Source organism: Wasmannia auropunctata, unplaced genomic scaffold (assembly GCF_000956235.1).
Source record: "Wasmannia auropunctata unplaced genomic scaffold, wasmannia.A_1.0 LD335939.1, whole genome shotgun sequence".
Taxonomy (NCBI): domain Eukaryota; kingdom Metazoa; phylum Arthropoda; class Insecta; order Hymenoptera; family Formicidae; genus Wasmannia; species Wasmannia auropunctata.
The window spans coordinates 227,348-240,146 of record NW_012026951.1 but is presented as its reverse complement, the minus strand read 5'-3'; the positions used below and the strand labels follow the sequence as shown (position 1 = coordinate 240,146).

At 39.8% G+C, this 12,799-nt stretch overlaps 1 protein-coding gene and 1 pseudogene across 1 annotated transcript in view; one reads left to right on the top strand and one right to left on the bottom strand.

Annotated features, from left to right (window-relative positions):
• Positions 1–12,799, top strand: part of LOC105455105 (agrin-like) — a 143,309-nt gene that overhangs the window by 25,236 nt on the left and 105,274 nt on the right. The window lies entirely within an intron of this gene.
• On the bottom strand, positions 10,437–12,498 carry LOC105455098 (annotated as a pseudogene).

Sequence of the window (12,799 nt, the reverse complement as noted above, 5' to 3'; positions counted from 1 at the left end):
AAATTTAATTCCATTGCCGTTCCCTTTACTGCATGCTGCCGCGATTTATAACCGTGCATACGGGATGCGTCGCGGAACCCCTCAGAGAAACAATTTATAAAATTAATAGTTTATTATAATTACGTTGTATTATAATTACGTTAATTATAATTACAATATTAACTTTTTTTACTTTTTACATGTAGAGAAAATTCAAAATGATGTTAGTGAATATAAAGTGTTTTCATTTCGATAACATAAAAGTAGTTATATATTTTAAAATATACGTACCAATATATTTCCAAATAATTACAAGAAAAAATATATCTTCATGTAATATAAAAGTAAATAGAAAATGTAGTATAAAAAATTAACATTTATTCTTTTATCTTGTGCAAGAAAGTGTAAGAAACTTGATCTTTCTTATTTTTCCCTACTTTAGCATGCATTAACATGTTCCGTTAAACATTAGTTCTTACTTTTTTTGGTACTCACGGTCGAGGTGGTTGAGGCCTAGCTTTATACAATACTCTCTCAGACCAATTCTAAATTGGCGAACTGTCTCACTTTCTTTCTCTTTCTTTCCTTCACTCTTTCCCCGCGTCTGCAATTATTCCGCTATGCCCATGAAAATTTATCTTATAGGATACCGTTTCCGTTACGCGTGCCAGGAACGTTGTTTTCCGTTCCCTTCCCGGGCGCGACAGCGTTTTCGTCTTCTTCGCTGCAGCCCGTCGCAGTGGGAACACGTTGCTCCTTGCGAAATTTAATTCCGGGCACCCATCGCGCGATCCCCCACCCCCACGACGACGCCGAGCACGGGCACGATTTATAACGACATTGAGCCGACGCGTATATTCCGGTATTCGTATAGCGGGCGTAAAGTGAGCGCAATTATACGCGTGATAAACGAGGGAACCACTGCATTCTCCGGTATTATTGCTTCTCCCCGGCGGCAACCAATGTTAGAATGCGGCACGTCTCTCGAATGAAAGCCGCGTCGCCAAAAGAAGAAAAAGCAATTCATTTTTAATTAAGATTGGATTCTAAGACAAAGAGGAATAATTTATTGTACTTTCGATACTGGCAAGTCGAAACTTGCAGGCGTTAATTCATCGAGTATCATTATTCGTTGAAAAAAGTTGCTGACACAAGTACAAGTATCATTTAGACCCAAAATAAAATAATATTTAATTCTCTTATTAAATACAAAGAATGCAATTTCTAATAAATTGCTTCCATCGGACAAACGCAGAGTGAATCTGCAAATTTTACTTTCCAAAATTTAATGATAACAACGGATTGTATTTGTCCAGTCAAGATACCGCCGTTTACTGTTCGCCACATTTTACATTAAGGGCATTATTTATGCAATGCACATTGTATTGTAACAATGTTCATCCGGCAATGTGGCGAGCAACAATTCCGTCCCGGACCTTTGCATGCTCCTGCAGGAACACGAACGCACGCCGGAAAGATTGCTTTATATTTCTTGCGTGCGCCTGGTAACATTTTTCCTCCTCTTATCCATTGTTTGCCACGGGCGGGATCGTGCCGCTCTCTGCAAAATTTAATTCAAACGTTAGAAAGATATTTACACGAAAGCTTTTCCTATGTTTTTAATCCTCGCGATGAACAAAACGCGCGTCGCCAGCTTGTCATTTTTCGTGTTTATTCATGAGCGCGATAACATTCGTTTCAGTTGCTGGTATGCTTATTATGGTCGCCTTCTTTAATTAAAATTAATACTATTGATAATTCATAATTTGCAATATCGGTAATCGGCATATTATTATTATTATTATTATTATTAAATGGAAGAGATTTAGAGATTTATTTTTAGCCGCGGACAACACAAAGGAGTACCCGCTTGGTATGCGTTCACATTCTTTATTGAATATTTATTCCGGTGCTTTTTCCATTTTGTACGAGTTAATATTCGCTCTCGTCTCAATTTTTATACGCAACACTTGAAGCCGTGCAACTGCAAGACGGATTTTATTTTAGAATTGTTCCGCCCTCTTTCTCTCCCTTTTTGATCCCGTGCTTGCTATATTGCGTAATCGCGCTTGCATTAATTTACAATGCGCTTGAAATATTTATACATGGAAGTTAGAGCCATCGCTTTCCGCCACTTGTCTCTGCGCTTCGCCATTTTTCTTATTCCGTTCGCGTGCTTATTTCCCTCTCTTTCCCTTTCTCTTTCTCTCTTTCTGTGCCCGGTGCTCGCGGCGGAAACGCGTTGCCCGTGCGAAATTTAATTCCGGCACTCCGGTTCCAACGCCCGGCTACGCCTCTCCCTACGATTTATAACGACACCGAACCAGCGCAGCGCCGCGTATTCGCATAGTAAGTTTCGGTATTGTTGCGGATACAGCGTGTAATATCACCGTGAAATATCGCCCCGATCCACGGGGCACTCTATAATATCACCTTCCACCGCAATTACGACGGGGGGATACTTCCGAATGACCGGACGCGGCGTTCCTGCAGTTTGTTTGCGCCGTACAAGGGAACTCAGATTAGATTAGGCCAATTATTATACGGACGTGTCCCGCGCGAACGAACGGGACGATAAAGCGAAGCTGCATATAGGTAAACGCGCGCGCGCGTGAGAAGTAGGACTTAAGCAATTAATCTAGTTGCTCAACCGCGAGTATTACGCAACACGTGAAAAGTATCGTGTATTTCGACATTAGAAATTATTTTAGAAGTATTCTAACCATACTGTGTACAGGTATACGCATTTCCTTCACCGCGACCACCGATAGTCACGACGAAGAAGAAAAAAAAAAAGAAAACGAAATGGCAAGCCGGGCAAGATGACACAAGGAGAGAGATCCCATTTGTTTCAATATCAAGGAGCTACCGCATCGTTCTCGCTTTAACGAAATTTCTCTTTACAGCTTCGTCCGCTCGCACGAATATATATATCCGCAGAGAGAGACAGACAGAGAGAGAGAGACAACAAAACTCACTTTCGCGCAAACGGTCCCTCACGAACGCGCTCTTTTGTGGTTTGTACACACGCGAGTGCCGGCGACGTAATCGAGCGAAATTGTCCGTCGCTGGTGGCGAGCCCGAAAGTTGCTCCCCCAGAGGACTCGTTCGTAGTTCTTCGAAGGCTGGAGGCTGTCGAAGCCGAGGTATGAGTGTCACGTGGCGAAGGGGAACGAGTATTTCGTTCACGTGGCGGCGGCGGCGTCACGCAATTTCGTATCCCCGCCGAGGTGCCTGCGCCCCGAACACCGTTATCCTTTATCCTTTCCTCGCTCCAGCTCTATGCCTTACCCGTTTTCTTTTATTCGTTCTGGTCTCATACGATGGCGAAAGACGTAAACAAGGATGGGAGATAGATCGATTTGAAAGTGTGATATAAGCGGTATTTTATTACTAATCACACTTTTGATGGGATTATATGTAATAAAAACCATATTTTCATATGGTTTTTTTTTATACAATGAGAACGATTTTACTGGAATATCTAAAATTTATAGTTTGACACAGATCTGAAAATAATTTTGCTAAACTAGGCAAATAATTATTGAATTTTTATTGGAAACTCTAATAATTATTGGAAACTCAAACTGGTTGCTATAGAAAATTAAAATTTTTTGCAGCATATTCATCATGCTTGAGCTTCCAACATAGTTATTTGGATAGTCCAACAAAATTATTTTCAGATCTATTCAGCTAAATTTTAGATGTTTCAGCAAAAATCGTTCTTTCTGTGTATCTATAATTAAGAAGTTTAACAACGCAGTCTCGCCACTCTCTTATGAACATATTCAGACATTCCTGCTATGTCTGTGACATTGTCAACTATATTACACACTTGATATGTCTAAAACTGTGACTATGTTAGTCATTAGAACATTCCCTATAATAGTCTACGAGAAATAAACTTTAATTCAAAATTAATGTTAATAAATTATTAGCTGTTTGATGAATTGTAGTAATTGACAAAAACGCAAGATATTTTTGGCTGTCAAATACTTTTCAGTTTAAATTCATAAATATTAAAGAGCATATTTTCACAAATAGTATGTAATTTAATATTTTATCCACTGCCCAGTGAAATAGCAACATCAACGGTGATATAGACACGTCAAAGAGATATCGGCACACGCGATGCAAGATAATTCCTGGCTGGAGGAGGTTGTCCACAAAATATCTATATCGATCTATTCGAAATGGAAAGATGCAGTAATAGGTACAAGAGAATAAATTACGTGTCCCGGAAATTTCGACAAATTCCGTGCAAGCTGTCTTAATCCATTCTCGAGAGGATGAAGGAGAGAGGGGGAAAGTTTCAATAAGAGGCATGAGTTATGCGTCCCTCGTAAAGACTCGTGTCCCTCTCTCCATTTTCCTCTCACTCTTCCTGCTATACCGTCTTCGCCGCCTGTCGTCCTTTCCGTTTTCACCTCGCGACATTCGCCCTTTCCCTCGCCCGTTTCTTTTCTTTCCCCATTCCGCGTCGTCCTCGCTCGACCCTCGGACGCTAATCTTGAAAAAGGGCGCGAGTCGAGCTTTTTGCGAGATCCCAAAACGACCGTGCCTGCAACGGTGAGGATGCGAGGATATATACGCGCAAAGACAACGCACTCCCTCGTTAGCAATAATCGTACCTCCTCCACGGATTTATAGGGGAGCTTAGTAATTTAATCTCGCATTATGGGGGGGGGGGGCTGCGCGGAGAAGTAGAGCATTTTTTTTCAAATCGTAAACACTCGAGCATGCACTTTTGTGTTATGGCCGGACGGGAGGGATATTTCTTTTTTAAGTGGTTCCGGTGAATTAAATTCACGATATATTACCCTGCGATTTTTATTTTGCTTGGACCGGATATGATTACTTCATTATTTCCATTTAGATGTTTTGAACCTCACGAATATCCGCGGCGCAAGTTGAGGCGGAAAGATAAACGAGTTTTTTTTTTTAGAATTTTTTATACGCGATAACATTCCATTTTCGCGTCCATTCCGGGATGCGCCCGTAGAGGAAAGGCGAGAGCAGCAGAGAAAACTGCAGTCGGTAACACCCGTTAGTTTAACGACAGCCGGAAAATCGAGTTCAGCTGGCTTTGTCTCCCGCGCGCTGTTATAAACTTCCAAGTCTTCGCATCCGCGCATCCTCTCTCTCTCTCTCTCTCTCTCTCTCTCTCTCTCGATCCAGCTGTATCTCGTGTACACAGCATTCCCTGCTATCTCCTGCGATATTTTCCGGACAAATATATAGAATACTTGGCGTAAAAGGATTTCAGATCGCGCGTCCAAGGAAAATTGGCAGTAAGGACGTAAGAGCGGATTGCGTAAAATCTTGACGGAATCGTTACAAGAGACCCAATTTCTTTCGCGCTTATTGTTAGTTTCATTCGCGCGCGGCATTCGTTGTTTCGCAGTTAGACGTCCAAGTGTATTGCCGGTGTGATGCCGGGAGAAGGTGAGGGAGAGGAAGGGGAATCTCATCATTCAAGCCGCCTAGACGACTAATACAAGTATCCTACTTACATCAGGATGTGTTCTTTCGGCACACGGTGGCGCAAGTATAGAAAAAGAAAGAACCCACTCCGTCGCGGGAGCTCAAATTCACGTTGGAAAAATAGCGAGAATTTTCACGAGGAGTGCGCGCGAGGGGGCCGTTTACCTTCCAGCGGCGAATAACACGTTCGATTCCGAGACGTTATTTTATTTTTCTCAAACGTTTGCTCGCGCGCGCTCAAGTGGGGCCGCCCTCCTCTCCACGTGCATTTGGCTGAAACCGTTCGATGTCGAGTACTATTTGGATATGAAAATTCCAAGGCAAGGGGGTGGCAGTTACACGGCCCCCTTGTAACGAGTCTCCGGGGCGAGCTCGTCCCGTGGACGACAACCCTCTTTATAGAAGACGAAAGGAGAGAGGTAGATAGAGAAAGAGAGAGAGGACCTCCTGGAATTCTTTCTACGACGAAAATGCGTCGGTAAATGGGAGAAGCGATATCGTTTCCGAAAGTAGTAGAATGATACGGTATAACTGGCTCGCTCGCGGTGATGGGGGAGGAAGAGGGATTGCTCGGGGTAAATAGCAATTAGGTACGCCGATTTCTTTGATCCACCCGGACGCGCAACATCGACCCCTTTTCAGAACATCTCGAGATGAAAAATGTGTGTGCAACCGTCTGCGAACCCTCCTGAGAATCATCCTCGACGTCGCGCGTTGGAAAGAAGATACTAGATTTGACTCTTTTGATTCAATTTGCGATGTTATATATGTAGGTAATATGTTATTTACAGTTGTATATAATTAATAATATATTTATTGTATATATATTATACTATTTTTAATTATGAACAACGCTTTTGCAAATTACCGAATAATGACTTATTAATCGCAGATATGTCAATGTTCAATAATCGATCTTTAAGATTTTTTTTTATAAATGTCTTATTGCTAGTTTATTTCAACGAGGTTTACTTTAGCAAATTGTTCGTTGAGAATTTTGTATTTGAAATTCGAACTGAAGTGAGTTTATTAACGAATCGTCGTGTGCTAATAGCCGCAAGTGCATTTCACAATTCTAAAATACAGCCGCGTGTTATGTAACGTTAATTCACGGTAAGCACAGCGGAATTAAGCTGATTGAATTTTCACAAAGGATGTTGACGCATGCGCCCGTTGACTCATAAAGTCCGCGATATGTTTTTAAGCATAAATTGCATACGTGCCGTGCGCAACGTTGTATTTTAACCAAAACCGCGCGTGTGTTCGCCGTGAATTAATTAAATGATCGTTACAACGCGTTCCGGTACGTAACGATATATATCACGTACTGAAGTAATAATACTTCAAAGGACCCGAAAGCTTCCAAATAATGTGGCAGGTCTCGACCCATTAATTGAAATTACAAATAAATAGCAAACATATTGTTTTATCTGCCAAGCTGTGTGATACGCACAAGCAACGTGCACCGCAATATCACAAAGTCACGCGTGCTTTGCACATTTTCCACGCAATATCCATTAGAATATCTAATAATTAATTATAAATAATTTATCGAGGTGCGTGTGACACGTGGAAATAATAATTGTGTAGAATGGAACGGTAATGAAAGGCAGCCGTCTTGACAAAATTTTCAATAATTTTATGACGTATAGCAGTTTCAAAACAATAATACGAAGAATATGAGTCCCAAATAGCAATCGCAACATCTCTTTTAAATAAAAGCAGACACTGATAGCGTAATGTGTCTTAACAAGCAAGCAATCGATCCATCTTGCGTCAGATTGAGTCATATTGGTTTAGTATATTGAATCATATGTTTTCTATTTACCTTTTTATCCAGACCATATGTGAGAATGATTAAGTCATTAAAATGAGAAAATATATAATACTTGTTAATGATATAAGTATAACATATTCAGCTTCATTCTCGCTAACTTAAAAGGGAGTAATTCTTATCTAACCATTTGTGGCTGCCAATGCATCTTAATGAATTCATTACTTCATTTTCTGCTAATCCTTCTGGAATATGTACGTCAGAACGTGAGATACATAGATCTCGCAGCCGAGCGTGCCCGTGCATGGCTGGTTATTGATTCAACGCGACCGCAATTCAAAGTTATTAAAGTAGCGTCATTCACAGTGTGACGCGCATGAAATTGGTTCTCTCGCCAAAAATACAACGTTCAACCAAAAAACGAGAGAGAGAGAAAGAGAGAGAGAGAGACGGGAAGAAAAAGACAATCGGTCGTATCGCGATGGCCTTTGCGACCCCAATTCTTAATCCGTCGCGAATCCACGTGTATTTGCAGTGGGTTGACAGCCGATTCGCCATTTTCTCCGTGAAAACTGCGGCGAAGCCAATCAAGCTGCACGCCAAAGGGAGACAGAGAGAGAGAGAGAGAGAGAGAGAGAGAGAAAACGCTCAAGCGGTTAACTCGGTTGGATCTACGAGTTATACAAAGGATTAATCCAGAAAACTCAACTCGCAATAGATCGTCGCTCTTAATCCAGCCTTATCTTTCATATTCGCTCTCGTATCATCGCTGAGCGATATTTTCCCTCCTGAAGTTATACCATGTGTAACCCAATAAGCAATTTTTGCGGCATTTATATAGCAAGAACTCCCGACACAGAGAATCGACATTAAATATATTTATATTTATATACATTGCAAATTTTTCTATATTAAAAAATTATTCACGAAAACATTCTCGAATTGTCAGTGTTGATAAAATCTTCATTCGCGTTTTTTGTTTTTATTCAATCCCACGTTGATCTTTCGGCGAAAACATGAAATATTTATTTAATCGTTAACTAAAATACATATTTGTGTCGTATAATCTAGTAATTTTTTAAATACTTATATGTTTTTTTATCAAGTGAATTAACCCGATGCGGAGCAAGGAGCGTCCCAGTAGATATAAAAAAAGGGCCGTGAATCGAGAGAGGTGTGCGAGCGGATACTGACGGTGGCGGGTATCGGAGCATTTGTCAGCCACTGGAATATTAGCGGACATAACGATACCCGCGCCACCCCGAAAGCCGGTATACTTATTAGCGCGCGCCTCTATGCATGGCGTTGTGCCAACTAGTTACGAGCCGACCCGTGGGGTCGGAGGTGAAGTCCGAACGCGTACCCGGCACCCGGAAACCGGGCTATGCATACTTAGTGCCCGGTACGGCCGAGTCTCTCGACGGCATCGGACGCCAGGGATGAGGGAGGGAGACATCGGAAATGGGCAGAGGAGGAAAAAAAAGGGATCGAATTGAGAGACGAGAGGCGAGAAATGGACGTCGCGAAATCGACATCCCACTGACAACGAGGTCGATCTTATTTTGCCGTTCGATGCGCTCGATTGCCTCGGACACGTCGTGAGCGGCGATGATTATTACAAGAAACACCTGATCTCGAGTTTTCCCAGAGGCAATGACGATGGCGGCGCAATAACGATCCCATCTGAGTGTCTACGAGATGTCAGTGATGCGGTCAGTAACGGAAAAAGAAACGCGTATACGATACCACATTGCTTTGTCATAAATAAAAAATCAATAATTCCTATGAAATTACTTAAAATGTCATCTCTGTACATTTATACAAAAATTATCGTTAGGTTAACAAAAATCACAATCGTCTGCCTTATGGAAGATTAATGGACAGACTCGCCTCGTTGCACGGTATCTGCAAATGATAAACGCGATAGTCGTTTGTGCCACTCAGCTCTAAGCGGCTGTTACGGAGGATTTGCGATAAAGATGAAAGATAGCGCGGAACGAGAATCGATGTCAATGGGCCGAGCGTGGGCTGAGTTTCCTCAGCCGCGATGAAATATAGAATTGTTCTTCCGCTCGTTTTGTTCGGTGCCTCATTAAAGGGGGTTCCCGCAATTCGGGATGAAGCTGTGTACTTTTTATAGCCCCGCCCCGGCCGCGGTTCTTATCTGCGCCCCGCCGCCGGTTTATTGTTGGGAATAAAGATTAGCCGCAGAGTTATAATGTAATGTGGCCCAGTCGTGTACGTAATCGCGGGATTATTTACGTCACGTCACTCGCCGCTTCTAAAGCACCCGCGTATCCGTGTACATTCGCCGAAAGCTTACATATCACCCTTCTTCGCAACTGTATTATGTACATTTAATCAATTACACCGCTATAATTTTGCGCGTTTATAGCCATCATGGATAAATACAGGGATGGTACACATAAAAAAATTGTAAAAATCATAATAAATAATTAAATATTTAATATCTAATAATTAACATGGCTGATAAATATTTGTAATATCACAGTCCGTGATTTTCTTGATGATTTCGTGCATTTCAAATAAAAGCGAATAAATCGAATTGCAACTTTCGTTGCGCGAAAAACTATTATTAATATAATATATCGCCTGTATAAAAAAAAAAGATTTGTAAAAACTTTCTAAACAATGTGTCTGAACCTTCTGAACAATATATATTTTATTTCTATTTTTCTTTCTCTCTATTTTTCTCTCTATCAGTCTTTTTTCTACCTTTTTTCTTTTCACCTGTCTTTTTTCACGTCAATCAAAGGATCTCCTTTAAATCTTTGTGTCTAAAAAAACATTTTTAAAAATATGCTTGCCAAAAATATTTATATTTTACGTTAACGTGCTATACAACAATAAAGCACGTATTAAAATAATGAAACACATGCGATTTCCAAATGTATAATTTAATTATAAAAGTCCACACGATTAAAAGAGATTTATTCAGAATTATTCAAAAATGTTTACGTTGTTATAAAATAAAGAGAATTGATATTTGTCAATACTTCATTAATGCTAATAAAATTTTTTCGCAGAATGATCTAAAACATTAAAGACTAATGATCAGATTGTATTTATCAAAAATATAATTATATGTCGAAATTCTTCGACAATACTTGATATATTGCATTAGTTCTATAATATTTAATATCGTCGATTTTTATCTTTTGAAAACACACCTTTATGTTTAATGAATTTGTGACAGAAAATTTTCCCTGCAAAAATCAATATTTATACTATTAAATTATGAAAAAGTTAATTTCAGATATCTATTATTATGTAACTATTGGAGATATTATTTTTAAATATTGCATATATTTTTTTTATGTATATATAAAGACACTAACCATTGGCTTTCCCTAATAAATGGTCTCACAGCTGGAATCGGGAATCCATTGAACGTATCGGAAAGAGCTAACGTGTAGGCGCCCATATTTTTCCAAACTAACCAATCGGCTATATGAAACTCAGGCAGCGTCCTTAAGTATTAAATCATACGAGTCGGCAGTCGGTCCCCATATATTCGAAAAGAATTTTTCGTCTCTCGTCGGCTGCGATGAAAAATTGACAATTATCCCGTATGATTTAATAAGAAGGAACACCGCTTTAGTATATAGTTTCAAGCGAATTACGTATTACATATCTCGAAAACCGATTCCGGTATTTTGGCCTGCAGAGCCAGCAATTAATTCGTATAGAAATAAATTGTATACGCCGCAACTCATGTAATACTCGTCCTTCTCGTCGCGCCGCCGTCGGAAATGTCAGATAGTTGGAATGCAGATACGAGGCTAAGGTGAAATTCGAACCTACGTGGTATCGTCCGGGCTCGCTGATGACCCTTATACCGGGATCAAGATTCTCGGCTACCTGAAGAAGTTACGAGATACGTATCAATGTCAGGAATGATAGTGCTATCTAAACGAACGGGAGATACCTTGTCGAGCTGCTCTTCGCAGATGCTCGAGAATTCATCACCGATGTCGATCGATTGTTCCGTTGTTGCATCCGATCGATTTAGCGTCTGCAATTAACCCGCGCTTGCATATCGATTTCTCGGAGATACGCGTCCATTCTCTAAACACGGGATGGACGACGTGAAAGCTGAAGCCGTGTAAGTTTAAGCTGAGGTCCCGCGCGTGCTGTATCAAAATACACAGACTCCTCGCACGACTCACAGCCGAACTTCGTTCCGAACGATTCACGGCGAGTTCTTCTTCGTATGCGTATCACGATCCTGTGTAACCGTAGATCAATTATAAGTCAGTAAAAAGTGAAATAGAAAAGAAAGATTAACTATAATACATCACATTATGTATAATAATATATATGCACTACCCAGTGAAATATATACATACTGGAATGAACCTTGGGGTGGTGGGGATCGTCGAACTGCGCAAGAGTGGTGCGAGAGTGACAGCCATGCAGCTTGGGGATGTTTGCCTCACTTTAATGATATCATTGAAGTGAGGCGACGTCCCCAAGCTGCACAGCTGTCACTCTCGCACAGTCGGCTACCTCCATCACACGTTTTCTTAGGAAAGGCTCACTCCAGTATGTGTAATATATCTTATACCGTACTAAATGATTATAATATATGTAGCATCTAAACGAATAGAATTTATTTTATTATTATTAGTCTCACTTACTCAGTTTTCGAGAATGAATCCTTAATTTTCGTCAACTCTAGCTCCCTATCTATCGTCATCTGTTGAACACGTATTATTTCTAGAGTATCTGGTATGAGCAATTTATTTCGATGCGCTAAAATGATCTGCTCATCTTGCACGTCGTACTGCATCAATTGTACTATTTCTTGTAGATTAGAAACATCATTATCGTTAATTAACTTGCGAGTTACAGACAAATTTACTCAGGGCTTATGTGGAGCTTATACAGTGTGTCCCCAAGATATTTTAATCTTCAATTTTTTTCGTCTCTTTATTCAGATTAGGTAGAATACGTTGATAAAGTTTAGTCAAGGGCTTTAGGGACACCTTGTATAAACTGCGGAGATTTAGATATTCTATGAGATAAAAGAGCGGATATTTACCTTTGACGCGCAATCAAAACAGGCATTTAAAGCCGCCAAAACTTTAATTACTCGAATTTGAATTGCATTTAATTGTTGGAATTTAAAAAAAAGTGACTGACCCCTTTTATTGCATTTTGGAAAATAACAAAGCAGAAGCGAAATCTTCAACATAACATCTTTTAATAGACGTATAAGATAATTATTCGATATTATCTTATATGACTATTTTATAAAAATTTTGTTTTACTTTAATTAGTTTACATGTAGGTATAAAATAAAAAACTTACAACATATACTGAAATGTATTAAAATTTATAAAACAGAATAATATCAATTGCGATAAATTTTATACTTTTCGGTTTTGCCAAGATTGCAAATAAACAAATATTTTTTATTCAGTCATTACCAATGTTCTGGCTGAAGGATTTTTTCCTTGCGTTAAATTGAACTAAAATAAAATAAATACAGTTTAAAAAATAATTACATAAAAATTTAAATAATTAAAGTTATTTATT